This window comes from Cetorhinus maximus, chromosome 4 (assembly GCF_964194155.1).
Source record: "Cetorhinus maximus chromosome 4, sCetMax3.hap1.1, whole genome shotgun sequence".
NCBI classification, from domain to species: domain Eukaryota; kingdom Metazoa; phylum Chordata; class Chondrichthyes; order Lamniformes; family Cetorhinidae; genus Cetorhinus; species Cetorhinus maximus.
The window spans coordinates 65,054,053-65,072,432 of record NC_135882.1 but is presented as its reverse complement, the minus strand read 5'-3'; the positions used below and the strand labels follow the sequence as shown (position 1 = coordinate 65,072,432).

The window sequence follows — 18,380 nt, the reverse complement described above, 5'->3', positions numbered from 1 at the left end:
CTGAGCAGTGATCAAGTGCAGAATGATTTCTTCTTTCACTTCACAAAGTCTGGAGTAATGAGGCCAATTGGTTATCCAGCCAGCATCTGAATTTGGAATCTTCCTGGTCTTCATGGGTTGGCTTCGCACATTGCAGTGCCTTTAGCTTTTAACCTTCAAGGAAATTTCTTTTTCTGTTCTGCCTTGGCAACTTGTGCATGGGATAAAGTACATTATTTTCATAAGCAAGTGAATGCTCTATTGTACAAAATGAGAGTCTAGGTAAAGTTTTACTGATGTTGGTTTGAAAAAACTCGAGTGATATCTGGATGCTTGTCTTTTTTGTTCTAAATTTCCACTGACTCTGATTTCAATGTGACAGAATAGTAATAGTCTGTTTTTGAACACCTTTGAAAACCTGAATGTATGGTGCAAAATTATTGACTAATGCTGTGGGAAGGACAAAGGAGAAGTCACTGTTATTAATAGAAAACTGTTTCAACACCTTTATACTCTTACCATTTGGGTTCTTGTGACCATTTATTTATTTAAATTTTTTCTGGACGTCTAGACATGCTGTCTTAGGCAGAGGTGTTTAGGGAGGGAATTCCAGAGTCTCAATATGTGCTTTGGGGGAATGGGGGTTGATCTGATCTGTCCCCAGAAAGCCACCAATCTGGATTGTGTATGCATAGGTAAATGAGAGGTGATTCAAATGCATCTGCATCGGGCTACTTAGGAATCACCTACCACATTGGTATAGCACTGTAGCGGCTACAATGCCAGACATCTCGATAAATCAGCCTTCAATATTGTGACGAGAAAGTAAGCAAATAAAATTAGTCTTCTCATTTGAAACTTGTACTTGGAATGCTTTTTTTTTTGTTTTGATTAATAGTAAGATAAAGTTCTAATGCCTTATCTTTCTGAAATTTGCTCACCGGCGCTCTGAGTGAGGAGGAAGTATTGAAATGTGGCCCCTCACGTGAAAAGCTTGGACACCCCGATCCGCAAGATGCACTGCAGCAACTCGCAAAGCTCCAACAGTACTTTCCAAATCTGTAACCTCTACCGCCAAGAAGAATAAGGGCACCAAGACTATGGGAACACCAACCTCCAAGCCCTGCACCACTCTGACTTGGAATGATATTGCTGATCCTTGACTGCCACTGGGTCAAAGTCTTAGTATTCCCCCTCTAACAGCACTAGGGGAGTACTGACATCACGTGGACTACAGCAGCTCAAGAAGGCAGCTCAGAACCATCACCTGGGGCAATTCGGGGTGGGCAATAAATGCTGGTGATGCTACATCCCATGAACGAATAAATCAAAAGCACTATAATACTCTGCCTCGATTCTTAGCCAATTTTTAAAGTAATTGCTGTTTTTTAATTTCCTGACAAACCTTGAATGGATAAGCTCTGTGCCGGAAGTGCCTATTTAGCAAGTTTGTTTGTTGTTTTAATTCTGCGATGTTGGCCAAACCTCTTGGCGCAATACATAGGCACAGATAACTCAGTCAAAATAACCTGCTAATCAAATACACAAAATGTGATTCAGTTAGCTTTTGTTTTTTTTATAAAAAAGGTTCTCTTCCAGTATGTAATTGTGAAGTCCTATGTTGAGTGGCAATAATTGTAACATGCTCCATTAAAACAGTAGTTTTCCTTTTTAACTTTGGGGAAATGAGATTTTAGTCATCACATTAATAACTATGCACTGAAGTTACTGCTCTGGCGTTTCCATTTGATTGTCGTGGGCTTTTTTTGCGCAATTCTCCCAAAATCAACATAACAGACATAAAAGTTCACATAATTTTAAGTGCAAATCTCATTAAATGCAATACGCATTTCTGAAATCTATTACACTGGTTTTAAAAATGTTGCATTAGAAGCAGGCCCTGTCCAGAACACTGGCTACTCCCCTGCCTGAATTGATCACCATAGTTGGCTCCTGCTAATTACTCTCATTTGCAGACCATCAAGACAAAAATAAGCTAAACATTTGGACACCAATAGGTATGCTATGAAGGATTTTGATTTTTTTCTTGAAGGTACTAAGAAACTCACTACTGTAGCCCAGTCCAACCAGAAAGCTTTTTATATTTTAAGTCCTTTAAAATCAGATACACTCAAGTGATGAATTAATATTGATTTTAAAATTTTTTTTGTGGTAAGTATTTTCAGCTGTATTAAATTTTACCAAGTTACTACAGTGAAACATATTAAGGAATATTTTTGATGGAATTTTTAAAAAATCATATTTTGCGCTGGTTCATGGTTGCTTTCATTTGGCAAAATGCGAATGAATGAGTGGAAACTTGGTGGTTGGGGATGGGGGGACGACATCTCAATTTGTGCTGAAATTGTCAATTCCACCCAAAGAGGAAATTATGCTTGCTGTGAGGCTCAATGAGTGGCTTTGGCATTAAAGGGACATCCGCGACCTTCAATATCATTAATGCTTTTTCCACAGTTTTTGCTGCAGAGAAGTCCAGTAGAGGTGAGGTCATGGTGTTCTCCCAGAAAAGAGTGGGTTGCTTTTTCCAGGTGAGGGGGGAGGGGGAGGGGGGGAGACCAGCTTCCCTTGGCAGAGGAGTTCAAGTATCTCAGGGTCTTGCTCGTGAGTGATGGCAGGGGGGAGTGTAATATTGACCAGCAGATTGGCTGCAGCTCTGCAGGCGCTCTACTGGTCCGTGGCGGTGAAGCGGGAGCTGAGTTTTAGGACACCGCTGTCAGTTTACTGGTCGATCTACATCCTCACCTATGGTCATGAACTGTGGGTTAGGACCGAAAGGAAAGGATTGCGGGTACAAATGGTGGAAATGAGGTTTCTCAACAGGGTTGCTGGGCGTACTCTGGGACAGGGTGAGGAGTTCAGCAATCCATGAGAGCCTCAGAGTAGAGTCGCTGCTCCTCCAGATCAAGAGGGGCTACTTGAGGTGGTTCGGCATCTGATAAGGATGCCCCCATGTAGGATCCCACTGGAGCTGTACTGGGCATGGTCCATTGGGTGGAGACCTTGAGGCCGAACTAGGACACAATGGAGGAATCACACCTCTCGGTTGGCCTGGGAATCCCCCAGGAGGAGCTAAAATCTGTGGCTGAGGAAAGGGAAGTCTGACCGGCCCTGCTCAGCTTACTGCCATCGTGACCCTCGCCAGGAGAAGCGGTGTGAAAATGGATGGATGAATCGTCTTCCAGGGCCCTGGCCATTGGGAATTCTTGAAAAGATTGCGTATTTGAATCTGAAGGAAATTGTAGTATACCGACTTGTGTTGTGCTAGTTCTATGCTAGTGATGATATACAAACAGCCAAGAACTAGAAAGATGTTGACTTCTATTAACACTTCACCTCCTCTTTTCCTCCCCATGGAAGTTAGCAAATGTAACACTGCTAATCAAGAAAGAAGGGAGAGAAAAAACGGGGAACTACAAGGCCAGTTAATCTGATGTCAGCCATCAAGAAAGTGCTGAAATCTATTATTAAGGAAGTCTCTGTAATGCACTTAGACAAGCATAGCATAATTAGAACAAGTCAACACGGCTTCCCTAAAGGGAAATCCTGTTTGACGAATGTATTAGAGTTTTTTGAGGATGTAACCAGTAGGGTAGAGAAAGGGAAACCAGTAGATGTTGTATACCTGGATTTCCAAAAGGCATTCTATAAGTTTCCACACAATAGGTGATACACAAGATAAGGGCTCGTGAGTTGGGGAGGTGATATATTAATGTGGATACAGGATTATTTAACGGACAAGCAGCAGAGTAGGGATTAAAGGGGAATAATTTTCAAGTTGCCAGGCTGTGACTAGTGGAGTGCTGCAGGATTAGTGCTGGAACCTCAAGCTATTCACAATCTACATTAATGACTTGGATGAAAGAGGCAGTTACTATCTTATGCTGATGATACAAAGTTAGGTGGGGCGGTAAGCTGCGGGGAGGACGCAGAGAGGCTGCAAAGAGATATACCCAGGCTGAGTGAGTGGGCAACAAGGCGGTAGATGGGGTATAATGTGGGGAGGTGTGAGGTTATTTACTTTAGTTGTAAGAATAGAAAAGCAGAATATTTTTAAAAAGGCATGAAACTTGTAAATGTTGATGTTCAGAGAGACTGGGTGCAAAGAACTTGTACAGGTAACCCAAAAAATATTAGCATGCAAATACAGCAGACAATTAAGTAAGCAGATGGCTTATTGACCTTTATTGAAAGGGAATTGGAGTACAAGAATAAAAAGTCTTGCTACGATTGTACGGGACTTTGGTGAGACTACATCTGGAATGCTATGTGCAGGCTTGGTATCCGTATTTAAGGGAGGACAGGAAGGTGTTTAATTTAAAACAGCCCTGATTCCTCCCCTCACCACCTGTCTGTAAACATGTGTTTTTGATTTTTTTTATTTCTCCTTTTATAAGTTGTGGCATATTTTACCCAATCCCTCAGTTTTGGAATGATCCAATCCTCCATTAATAACCCCACGGCAAACTTGAGATAGAGTAAGATCAGAGGATTAGTTTATTTTACACATATAAAACATGGGGAGGGAGTGTTGCTATGCAAGCTGGGTACATTCACACAATAAAAGAGGGGTAAAAGAAAGAGGTACAGGGCAAGACCACAGAGGAGATGAAAATTATTGTTTCACACGAGTCCAGAATCAAAAGCCTAATGGTGTATCTTTCAGAGACGTTAGCTGGCTGAAACTGATGCGGTATGATCCACTTTTCCAGTAGCGTTGACTTCCACAATGGGAGAAGCACGCAGAGATCAATCAGCCTTGCAGTAGGCACTGGTACATAAATTCAGACCTTCCGGTAGAAAACAGTGTGGATTTGGGCCAGGCAATTTAAACCTGAACAGAGCTCTGTTTCTGCTGTTGCTTTGATGGAAGATGGCAGACTGCCTGGATTCAGCTCCACAAGGCAGTAAAATACAGGTTCTAGCAGCTTGGGGGGTGTCACATAACACAACTCCCACTTCTTTCCCTTGATTTGGACAAATGATGTATATTCCTGGTCTGGATTTTTGAGATGGTTGATGTTGCACCATTAATAAATTTTGGTGGTTTCAGGGCCCCTTTGTCCTCACAGACGCATCGTCTCCATTAGCCAGAGCTCTGCCTTAGAAATGTAAAGTGTCTTTGTGCATTTTCTTGGAATTTGATTTCTGCAGTCACGGAGTATTAGCAACTCTTTAGAGGTAATGAGATCCTTGTTGTTTCCTGGAGGCTAGATGTTTACCTTCATGTCTTCTGGGCATGATAATATACTTGCAGGTTGAGTAAATTTGGCCTATATGCTCTGGAGTTTAGAAGAATGAGAGGTGATCTAATTGAAACATTCAAGATTATGAAGGGGCTTGATAGAATAGATACTGAGATATTGTTTCCCTTGGCTGGGGAATCTAGAACAGGGGGCACAGTTTCAGAATAAGGGACCGATCATTTAAGACTGAAAAGGGGAGAAATTTCTTCACTCAGGTTTGTGAATATTTGGAATTCTCTATCCCAGAGGGTTGTGGATGCACCATCATTAAGTATATTTAAGGCTGAGACACAGATTTTTGGGGTCTCTGGAAATCGAGGGATAGGGGAAGCGAGTGGGAAAGTGGAGTTAAAGCCAAGATCAGCCATGCTGTTAAATGACAAAAACAGGAGTGACAGGCCCTATGATCATCTCCTGCTCTTATTTCCTCTGTCCCTGTGTTCTGAAGTTCCTGTTAATCTTCCCATTCTTCTTTCTCGTTATCTTAGGTTTCCTAACGTACAGAACTTTGATACTGCAGGTTTGAAGGACTAATTTCTGGACTGGGTAATTTTGGAAATTTTCAACTCAAACATTGAAGTTTTGAACAAATCTTAATTTATACAGTAATAAAGCTATTTAAAAACCATAAGTAGAGTTTCCACTCATGGTAGCAACATAAACATTTCAATTGTTGTTTTCCTGCCACTCTTCCTACTTTCTACTTTTCCTTTCCTTATGTTTTTTTTGAAAGTTTTTAATGGAAGGATGAAAAAGTACAAAAGAGCATCAAAACAATGCATTTTGTACATTGAGATCTGCAGCTATTATGATAGTATTTAATTATTTAGTTTTTCCTTCAATCTAATCTGTCTTTTGTAAGTGATTTCTCACTTCTAAAAAGTAATTTTAAAAATTAATCTTGCCTTCCTTCTGGCTTGAAATTTAACTTTCTGGAAATTGTTCCCACTTTCAAAATGTAACTGGCTGCAAGATCCATTTTTAGCCAGTCAAAAGCTTGAATTATGGCAATTTGCTTCTAATTGGGTCACTCTGGACCTTATAAAATAGGAAGGGGCTGTCACATGAAAAACATACAACTGAACTGTGAACTGCCGAGTATGTGTGGGTGAATTAGTTGACGTATCAAGAGGTAAGGATTGTCTCCCCTCTCCCACTACCCCCCACCCAAACCACCTATTAATTTGGAAGTTGAGGCTTTTTTCTTTGACTGGCTGCCACAATGGGCCTGTTTTTCAACCTGTTCATGTAGTTGGTGTCAGCCATGACATAGTTGTAGTACGCTCACCTCCTGAGTCAGCACGTTTTGGGTTCAAGTCTTGAGCACAAAAATTGAGGCTGACTGTTCAGTGCAGTACTGAGCGCGCCAGGTTTTTGGAGGTGCCCCCTCTTGGGTGGATGTAAAAGATCCCTTGGTACTATTTGAAGAGCTATCCTCTGTGTCCTGACCAATATTTATCATTCAGTCAGCATCACAAAACCAGACTATCTGGCATTCTCACATTTGCTGTGTGTGGGTTTGCTGTGTGCAAATTGGCTGTCGTATTTCCTACATTACATCAGTGACTATACTTCACACATACTTCATTAGCTGTAAAGTAATTCAAGACATCTGGTGGTCATGAAAGGTACTATATAAGTATAAGGCTTTCCATCCTTTTCTATCAAAATCCAAACGTTCATATTTATGTGACATAGCCATCTTTGCTATAAGATTCTATAAATCTGTATAATTTAATGCTTTTATTTCATCCATGTTGTTTGTGGATAACAATGCTCCCGAGTTTTGAGTTTATGATAAACCTGTATAAAACCCTGGTTTGACCTCAGCTGGAGTATTGTGTTCAAATCTGGGCATTGCACTTGAGGAAGGATGTGGAGGCTTTCGAATGGTTGCAGAAAAGACCCATGAGAATCGTTCCAGGGATGAGGAGCTTCAGATTCATGGAAAGGTTGGAGAAGCAGGGTCTGTTCTCCTTGAAGAAAAGATTGAGGAGATTTCATGGAGGTTTTCAAAATCATAAAGGGTCTGAACAGAATAGATAGGGAGAAACTGTTCTTGTTAGCAGAAGGGTCAAGAACAGGAGGACACCAATTTAATTTGAGTGGCGAAAGAAGCAAAGGTGACATGACAAGGTTTTCTATGCAGTGCATGCTTTGGATCTGGAATTCTCTGCTTGAGAGTGTGGTGGAGGCAGATTCAGTCAAGGCCTTCAAAGCAGAATTGCATAATTAGTCTAACGTGAAAGGCTTGTTGGGCTACGGGGGAAAGGGGGTAAGTGGGATTAGGTGAGTTACTCCTGAGAGAGCCAGCACAGACGTGATGGGCCAAATGGCTACCTTTGGTGCAGTAACCATTCTATGAATCTATAATACCACTAATATCCATTTATTAAAAATATTGTATGCATTCCCGACCTGTAGAATTTGACTTTGTCACATTTGTGACACTTTTTCTTAGAAGTTGGTTTGTCAACAGGAAACTATAGGCTAGTTAACATAACGTCTGCCATGGAGCAATTGCTAGAATCCATTATTACGACAGTTATAGCAGGTGCTTAGAAAACAATGGGATCAGGCAGAGTCAACATTGTTTTGTGAAAGAGAAATCATGTTTGACAAATATGTTAGAGTTCTTTGAGGGAGTAATGGACAAGGTGGATGATGGGGAAACTGTACATGGGTGTATTTGGATTTCCAAAAGGCATTTGATAAGGTTGCCAAGCAAAATCAGAGCTCATGGCCTAGAGCAGGGTTGTCCAACCTTTTTGCGTGAGGGGCCACATTTCAATTTCCTTCTAAACTCTCAAGGGGCCGATGAGCAAATTTCAGAAAGATAAGGTTTGGCACAGCATCAAACATGAATTTAAAAAAAAAACAATGTCAAGCAATAAATTGATTTTTTTTTTTTAAAGGGTAATAAAAATGACCATTTTAACAAGTGGCAAGCAGCAGAGCTAACTGATTAAACTATTTTTGCTTTTTAGCACAAGAAGCAGAGCTAGAGACAGACAGACTCTGCCCCAAGTCCTGGCCACCAGGGAAGGGACCAAGCTAAGTTTGGTCTTAAAACCAAGCTGGGTTTAACTAACACTGACTTTGTATTCACCTTTGGTGGCACACGCTCCAAGCTGACCTCAGTGAAATTTAAATGAAAGTGGGGTTTGGAAGTGGATCGCCTTTCAGCCTAGGTTTTCCTCCTCTCCTGGCCTGCTTTGTGGAGGGAGGTGGGGAAGGGGGTGTGTATGTCCAGCTCACTCCCAGTTTTGGTTCACGTGTTCGCACAGACTCGCTCATTCGCCGCCTAGGCATACGAGGTTTGGACATTTTCCCACTGAGCAGGAATTCAGGATGGCTTTGAAGGTGCTAAGATGCACTTCCTTACTCTGCCCTGTCGGAGACTCCAGTTGTCCCAGGTGAGGGAATGAGTGAGTGCTGTTGTTGCAACTGTTGTTCCTCATGCCTCTCCAGCCTGCTCTGCCAATTTGACCCCTATGCTCCTTTAGGGAGCCAGTGCCTGCGTGGGGTGGGGGGGTGAGAGGGAGAATACACCATGGCCACTCACCTTCATGCTGCTCTTCCAATCACAGACTGTTTCTCTCCTGCATTTGCGCAAACAGGAGAAAAACAGCCTGTGATTGGAGGAGCAGCTCCTTGCAGGCCTGTCAATTCCAGTTACCTGTATTTAGAACAGTGAGTTCGTGGGCTGGTTCGAGAGGCTTGGTGGGCCGGATTGTATGTTGAACAAGCCTGATCTAGAGGGTAACATTAGCATAGAGGATTGATTAGCTAACAGGAAGCAGACAGTAGGGATAAATGGGTCTTTTTCCCCACAGAGATCAGTGCTTGGGCTCAACTATTTACAATCTACATTAATGACTTGGATGGAAGGACCAATTGTATGGTAGCTAAATTTGACGATGACACCGAGGTGTAGGAAAGTCAATTGTCAACAGGAGGTAAAGAACCCACAAAGGCATATGGATAAAGTGAGTGGGCAAAAAATTTGGCAGATGGAGTATAATGTGGGGGAATGTGAACTTGCCCACTTTGGCAGGAAGAATGCAAAAGCAGTGTACTAATTAAATGGAGAGAGATTGCACAACTTGATGGCACTGAGTGATCTGGTACATGAATCTCAAAAAGTTAGTATGCAGGTACAGCAAGTGATTAGGAAGGCAAATGGAATTTTGGCGTTTGTTGCAGAAGAATGGAATATAGTCATGGGGAAGTTTTACTGCAGCTGTACAGGGCCTTGGTAGATACCACATGTGAAGTGCTATCTAGTCTATCTAGTTTTAGTCTCATTTGAAAAAGGATGATGTAATTGCGTTCGAAGCAGTGCAGAGAAGGTTCACTTGACTCATTCCTGAGCTTGAAGGGCTTATCTTTTGAAGAAGGGTTAAGGCTCAACCTGCAAAACCTATTGGAGTTTACAAGAATGAGAAGTGATCTTGCTGAAACACAAGATCCTGAGTGACTTGATAGGATAGATACTGGACAAATGTTTCCTCTTGTGGGAGAGGCTAGAACTAGGGAACACAGTTTAAAAATAAGGAGTCTCCCATTTAAGATGGTGATGAGGATCTTTTTCCCTCTAAGGTCGTTAGTCTGTGGAATGCACTGAAGGCTGGGTTGTTGAATTTATTCAAAGCTGAGTTAGATAAAGTTTTGATAGATAAGGGAGTCTAGGGTTATGGGGGCAGGCAGGAAAGTGGAATTTGAGACCCCAACCAGATCAGCCATGATCTTAACAAAGGTTCAAAAGGCCAAGCGGCCTACACTTCCTGAATCCTATGTTATTATATAATACGATTGGGGAATGTGAATACAAGTTCCACACACTGATAAAAATAGTGTTCGTTCCATTTGCTATTTTTTTGTCCATTTGCCATTTTTTGTCTCGCAAATCCAACATTTTTATTGAATTGTCTTGTCAACCTTTCCCAAAAACGTGGAGTTCACTTGACATTATTTTGCCCAGAGTGGTGACTTAGAGTTGAATTTGGAATGTGCATCATGAGTCTGCAGTGCATCATGAGAGTCTACAGTGTATCTGATTTATTAGGATGAATATCTACCATACAGTTAGCTGTTCTGATGGAAGATTTTGACAATTCCTAGTAGCAGCTTCTTTAAATTTATCTTGTTAAAAGTTGATGGGTAAACTTTTAAAAATCATTTATGTTTGGGTAAAATTTATTTTTTTTAAAGAGATTGTGTGTGGGTAAGGGGCATTAGGGAGAGACAGACTATTGATCATGTGTAGTTCTTGTTTTGCATCCTGTAAACTTCAGGAAGTGAATTAACTTCTGTAGTACAGTACCTTTCCATGTGATGAAGTTCATTTTCAAAAAAAATTAATTTTTGAAGGAAACAGCTGATCATCTCACCTGATTATCAACTGCATTGTTGCCAAAACAGCCTGATCTCACCTGTTATTCTGACCATATTAAAATGTAAACAGTTCAATTTCTCAGTTATCAGAGAGAGACCAAGTCTTTCCTCAATTGAACTTCGATAGCTTTAACTGTGTTTTGTTGATGGTAATTAGAAAGTTTACATTTGAACGTGACAAACTTGTGATGCCACACATTGTTTTCTATCTCTCTCTGGCCATGTTTTCCCCCTCCTCACATCTGACAGATGCCAAGAATCCACAAGAACTTAAAAATCTGATTTCAACTAGAGCTCTGTCAAACCTCAGCTCTGCCCACTACAGTTCTGCACAAGTTCCCCCTCTACATTGATGCCAGATCAAAGACCTTTCCACCCTCCCCATGCAGTTCTGCAAAACCCCAAGAACATTCAATCCCTAGGAACATTTATCAGTTCAACCAAAACCCCCAATTGCTGCTGGACCACACTATCTCACCTCAGTACAGTTGTCTACATATATCTGCCTCCAATTAGTGATTTTTGCATACCGCATGCTTGTAGTTCAGCATTAATAATGGTAAAGGATCAATGCATTGCTTTTGCACATGTACCCCAGAATCCATTTTAACAAGCATGAAATATGATTTATTCAATTTAGACTAGTTGTCCAGATGTTGCTGCATTCATGCATCTTTATACAACGGTGACTAAGGATAAGCTCATTAAAAAATGGGAGCAGCAGTAGGCCATTTGACACATCGAGCCTGCTCTGCCATTCGATAAGATCATTGCTGGCTTGATTTGTGGCCTGAACGCCACTTTCCTGCCTGCCCCTATAACCCTTGACTCTCTTGTCGATCAAAAACTTGTCGAACATGGCCTTGAATGATTTAATGATCCAGCCTCCACTGCTTGCTGAGGAAGAGAATTCTAAAGACTAACAACTTTTGCCAAATTGGTTCATCCAATCTTTATGAAGATTAATGTCTCCCATGATTATTGCAGTACCTTTCTTATAAGCTCCCATTTTTTTTCTTGATATATACTCTGTCCTATAATGAAGCTACTGTCAGAGGACCTATCGACCATTCCCAATAGTGACAACTTTCTTTTGCTGTTTCTTATCTCCACCGAACTGATTCTACACTTGGATCCTTTCGAACCAAGATCATTTCTTGCTACTGATCTTATCTTTGATTAACAGTACTGTCCCACCTCCTTTTTCTTTCTTCCTGCCCTTCCAAAATACCCTTTAGTTCCCAGCTGTGGTCACTTTGTAATCACATTTCTGTACAGGTATCAAATCATATTTACTTCTATTTGTGCTATTAATTCATTCATCTTTTTAATGAATGCCACATGCATTCAGATAAAGAGCCTTTTAATTCTGTCTTTTTACCATTTTTCCAGATTCTAACTTTATTTGCTGGTGCACACTTATGTTTGTATACTCTGTCTCTTCCTGTCAGACACCATCACCTGCAAGTTCCCCTCCAAGCCCCTTGCCATCCTGGCTTGGAAATATATCGCTGCTCCACTGTAGCTGGGTCAAAATCCTGGATCTCCATCCCAATAGCACTGTGTGTGCACCTACACCACATGGACTGCAGTGGTTCAAGAAGGCAGTTCATCACCATCACCGAGGGCAATTAAGGATGGGCAATAAATGCTGACCTAGCCAGCAAAGCCCACATCCCATGAATGAATTAAAAAAAATACTCTAGTGAAATAGTACCCTGCACTATTCCCTTGTCCTTCTGTTTAATGTTTCAAATGCCCTTTCATGTGACTCCTCTCACTCTCTTTCTCCACCTCCCCCTCCACCGCCCCCCACACACACACCCACTATTTAATTTAAAGTCTTCTTTACAGCCCTAGTTATTAATCTCCAGTATACTAGTCCTAGTGTAGTTCAGGCTGTCCCAATGGCCCAGGTCCCCCTTTCCCCAAGACTGGTGCCAGTGTCCCATGAACCAAAACTCCTGACAATTGAGCCACACCACTTGAAATATTGTAATAAATTAAAAGTCTCGTATGTAAGTCCACTTCTAGTAAGGATCACCGTGCTGGTAACACTTGCTTTGTTGAATTCACTGATGATAATCCTGATGTAAAATATCATATCCTCTGATTCACCACAAGGAATGCTGCTAAAGATTTGTTTGTGTATGTAAATATGCTGAATTTTATAGTAGTGAGATCTCTAATGATTTTGTTTTTTGTTTTTGGAATGAAAATAAAAATAAGTTACTTTAATTAGGTCATAAAACATTTTTTTTATAAAGAGGATAATGAATGAATGTGCTGCAGTCCATTTGCCCATATCTGAGCAATGGTTGATAGCATCTAATTAATCTTTCTGCAGGGGTTTTCATAATATTGATGAAGAAACTGAGTAACAATGAGTAATACTCTTTAACTAATCTCTCAATCCTATTGAACAGGAGCAGCCTATTTAGACCCTTGAATCTGTGGCAACATTTAATTAGATCATAGTTGATCTGCACCTCGTTTCCATTTCTCTTCAAAAAGAAACATGCTAAATATCATGAAGGGTTTTGATAAAGTAAATGAGAAACTTCCCAGAGACAGAAGGGTAGGTAACCAAAGAGCACAGATTTAAGGTCATTGTCAAAACAACCATCGGTGAGATGAGAATTTTTTATGCAGTGAGTTATGGTCTGGATTGTACTGCCTGAAAGGGTGGTGGAAGTAGTCAGTACTAATTTTCAAAAGGGAATTGGATAAATACTTGAAGGGAAAAAAGTTGTGGGATCGTGGGGAAAGTGTAGGGGTGTGGGACTAATTCCAAAAAAACTGGTGCAGGCACAATGTGCTGAATAGCCTCTTTTGTGTTTTATGATGCCGTGCAAATGTTGACAACATTTGAAAATTATGCTGGTGTTGGATTTAACCAGACTTGATAAAAATATAAATACATAACCTGGCTGGGGGCAACATATTTCTTGCATTCATAATAATGTTAAATGTTTGGATTTTTTCTCTGATCAGCGACTAGGTAAAATATCTTCTTTAGGGGGAGGTGACAGAGTTATTCTTAATAGATTTAGTTGCTAATTATCATGCTAAAGTAAATGCACGTCATGATATCAAAGACTTACAAATAGATTTTTTTTTTCCTATTCAGATAAATATAAATAAATTAACTTTAAAATGGAGCTGCTGATTACCTGCTAACATTTTCATTAATGGCTGGATGGTGTTTCTGACAGCAGGGGCTGAATTTTAACCTTCCAGAGTGGGTGGATGTCTGTACATGCAGGAGGATAAAGAAGTGAAAAACTGCTAGTTGCCAGTATGGCAGGAACCTGCCGCCTTCCGCATTTAATCATGCACGTTTGTTAGTGTGCAGTAAACCTCTATGGAATAGATGGAGCTTGTAATGAACATATGCTTGCAAGCAATTAACTGCATCTTTAATCTTGGATTCAGGCTTTAACTGCTAGTCCACAGGTTTCTCAGGCTTTCTGAAACTCGCCAGGTTGAACAAGGCAAGAGGACAGAGGGGATTGATAGGGCTGAGAAATTGTCACGCTGGAAAGCCTTTAATTATTAAGCTGCTTCTTTGCCTAGGTGAAGGCTTTTGCTCACAGGACTTGGTCTGAGATTATATTTTACTGCTTTAGAGGTGATTTCTTAGATATTGGAGGTCATTTATGATACCTTAGGCTTTTTTGACTTTGATCTGCACTCCCCAGCTGTCAGCCTTCTCAGCAGCATGGAAGTAGCTTATGCAGCTCTGCCTTGGGCCTCTGATGATGAACAAGAGGATAAACATCACACTAGCAGAAGGAGCAGCAGCTTTCTCAGGCACCTGCCGCTCTAGAGGGCAGAAGGTTTGAACACACTGCTCCAGCTCGCAGGAGGTGATACCTCCAACATATGGTATACTGGCAGATGATGAGCTTTCGGGATATAGCTGAGCACCAGTGCCTTGGGAGGCTCAGACTTTCATGGCAGGTTGTTGCTGACAGTTGCAGCAATCTGGAACAAGACCTCCTGCCAAGTGGACCAGGTGGGCACACTTTGCCAGTGGCAGTCAAGGTCGCTGCAACCCTGAATTTCTTCACCCCTGGCCCCTTTCAGGGATCTGCAGGTGACAAATGTATCTCCTAGGTCACCAATGCCATGTTGCCAAGTCTGCTACTTATGTCAGCTGTGTGCTGCTGATGAGGACAGCCAGAATGAGGGGTGCTTTGGTTTCTTGCTCTGGCTGGATTCCAACAGGTAGAGGAAGTCATGGACTGCATGCATGCAAAAATCAGGGTGGCGTCACATCACCAGTACTGATCTAAATGGATTCCAATCCATTAATGATCAGCAGGTATGTAACCACCAAAAGATTATCATGCATGCCTGCACAAGATACCAGGAAGGCTCTGTGATGCCTTCAATCTGCACCAGTCAAGTTAGCGCAGATATTTGCACCTCCAAGCAGAGTCAGTGAACTGCTGTTTGCGGGATTGGGTCTACTGCCTATGGATGTGGCTGATGAAACCTCTGAACAGCACTACCATTGATGCACAGGAAAGGTGTAACTGTGGCCACAGGAACAAGAGTGCTCATTGAACAAGCCATTTGAATGTTGAAGATGTGATTCCATTGCCCTGACATGCTTTAAGGTGTCCTGCAGTATACAGCAGTAATGGTGTCCAGATAGTGGTCTCCTGCCCTTGTACAAGATGGCACAGCAAAGGGGACAGGAGTTGCAGGAGGAGGAAGGTGAGGACTGCTCTGCATCTTCAGAGGAGGAGGTTCTGCTGTGGTCAGGGTACCTGGAGTTGCAATCTTGGCTGCTAGAGGTGCATAGGGTAGATTCATTCAGGCAGGCTTCAGTTTATCTGAAGCAGCGCAGCTATCAAACACATCAGTTCTTAACCCACTGTGTCTGCCCCAGCACAAAATAGCCCCAAGGTCATCAATCCATCCCCCTCAGTGGCACTCATTGCTCGTCGTCTTCTCTTGCCATGTCACATATCATTTTTCTCAAGGCTGAATGTCACTTGACTGGCGACCAGCAACAATGGGAATAACTAGACAGTAGAGGCTTGAAATAAAGTTTATGGTACATAAATATTAAAGGCTTGGTAAGTTGTCAGTTGGATTATCAAACACTCAAATAATTTCCCCTTTTCAAGCTACAAAGCATTTCTCTTTTCCTTTCATAAACTTGTATGGTGCCGCTCCTGTGGCTTCACTACAGCTAGAAACAAGATGTTCCTTTGCTGCTATGACTGCTGAGATGTTCATGGCTGATGCCCTCTGGGTTTTGGAGCCTCACAGGTCAAGCTCCCTCACCTGCACTTGTATAGGCAGACTTGGCCATAGGGACAGGAGGCAGCATGTGGGACTCTGACTAATGGGGGAGGGCAAGGGAAGATGGGTGAGACACGTTCGAATAGAGTCCCCACTTCCATGTATCTTTTCCCCATCTGCCCTCTCATAGCCCACCTGCACTTCTTTGACAATAAGAGCTGGAAAACACTTTGCCGCACTTCAATGAGGTGCTGAGGGGCAAAAGCGAGACTTTCCTCCATCCTATTTAAGCTGGCATTCTGACTGCAGATCACTGGTAAGGGATAGCATGCATTTCCTTGCTTGCTGAGACTGATGGTCCAAATAGATTACTCTTACAAGCACTCTTGCTATGGAGATAGGCATCTGTGCAAAGAGGTCACTTCCCCCTCGCAGCTCCTGAATGATGCTTGAAGCACCTGTGGGAGATGAAAGCTGTAAATTAGAATTTGCAAAGGTGAAAGGGTTCAAAGCAACATTATGCAGATAATCATGTTTCATTGGCTGCTGACGCCAGATAAATGAGTGTTGTCTGCCATGTAATATCTAATTTTGTCATAGAGTGCCTGGGAGACCTGCATTGTCGCCAGTGGCCCTGCATTCTGAGACTCTGTTTATCTGCAGTGCTTCATCCTCCACAGCTGCTTAACTTTCCACAAAGGTCAAGGTGGCTGTGAATGGAAGGCTAGCCACAGTTCCTGTTGCTCTATGATCTCTTCTGCAGAGGCAGAAAGAAGAGTTAAGAGTGTGAGAAATGGATTACTTAGTCTCTGTATGAATTTATTTGATGCAAGTCACACTGCAATTCAGCTTCTGGGCCTCAAATGTGTTTCTTGAATAAAATACCATTATTAAAAGGATGAAAGGACACCATTTATGGAGGATGACCTTGAGGGATTGGTGCGATTGGTGTTAGGAAATAGAGATAGTTTAAGCAAGTTATATTTGCATTTGTGGGTGTTAGGAATAAGCTATAGCTTTGAGTTTAAGTTTCAGCTTTAAGTGTAATGTATATTTTTTATTTGTGGGTTAAAAAGGTGAAACCTGGGATCTAGTTTCAGTTTAGAATGGAGACAGCAAGTCTAAGGCTTTGTTTGTGTGTCTGCATTCTAATGAAATTTTATGACTCTTGAAGGAAAGGTAAAACAAACACAAGGTAGAAAAAAACTGTGCTCTTGCCTAGCAACAGGAGCCCGACAGACACTGAAAAGTAGTTTCAGTTCCATTTGAGTGCAGTTGGTCAGTGTGCTCCAAGGTTAAAAGGAGTTGCCAGCAGAAGCAGCATAACAGAAGGAAAGATAGCAAGTCTTAAAATAATGTTGGATACAGTGGCCAGTATAAGCAGGACAAGACAGAGAACTGCAAGGAGCATGTTCCAAAAACTAAACAAGAAAGTCCCCAAAACCAGGGAGTAGAGCAGGAAAGATCCCAAGGGGACAGTTAAGTCAAAGGACAAGGACAGGAGCCTGGAAAAGGTCCTTTTTGAGTCAAGTTAAGAATGAGGAGCAGAGAAAGGCTCCAAGCTTAAAGGCAGAAAGTTGCAGGAAACAGATTTAAAGCAATATAGGCTTGCGAGAGGCCAGAAGATCCAAGGTGATAGCTGAAGGTCTGTAACTCTTTACTATGGGCATATGAAGCAGTGATGTTGCGTTGGCACAGCTGAGCATTTGAGAGAGTGCATGGAAGGCAAAACTTGAATGCACATGGCGTTCCAGGGGAGAGGGACAATGGAAGGAGAGTTCGAAACCCTGGAGCTGGACCCTTGTAGAAGGCATCTGAGAGAGCCTGTCGTTTGGAAGAAGATTCTAAAGCGAGTTCTTAGAGAATAGAGATTGGAAACCCTGGTGTGAAAGACGGAGTTCACTGAGACCAGTTGGCTCATAGAGTGACATGCGTCTGGTGGGGGAGTTGAGGAGAGATCCATAGCATCTGTTTGGGGTGGTATCTGTCACTTGGTTTCAGAATCTGGTGTGCCTGATTACAGGCCGCCTATGGGTTTACATAGACTGTGCACTTATTGTAATCATGAGACGATAAAGTAATTTTTGTAATTTGTGTTGCCCTTACTTATTTGTTAATATCTGTAAAGATATAGTTGTGGGTGAAGGAGTATTGTAATATAGTTCATCCTTTCTTGTTTATTAAATGCTTTATTCTTTTGTTAAAAGCTCATCAGCTAACTCCTATGATTCTGTTCAGTAGCCACTCTCCACGTATCTAAACAAAAAATAGTTTGGGTCTATCATGCTGGATTCTACCCTCCAATCTGGCTTGTCCAGTAGTAACATCAACGGGATCATAACAACGGCAATAAGATGAGGGTGCGTGTTAAGTTGGGGATGTGAGGGAGGTACCTTGAGAGAAAGGGATAGGTGAATCCTGCAAGTTTTGTTGGTCTGAGGAGTGCTGTACAAGAGAAACCTGGGGAAGTCAAAGTGAGGA

The 18,380-nt window shown here is 41.8% G+C and overlaps 1 protein-coding gene across 1 annotated transcript in view; it reads left to right on the top strand.

The window, feature by feature from the left end:
• zbtb10 (zinc finger and BTB domain containing 10) overlaps positions 1-18,380 on the top strand; it is a 113,156-nt gene that overhangs the window by 57,576 nt on the left and 37,200 nt on the right. The gene's annotated exons all lie outside the window — the stretch shown is intronic.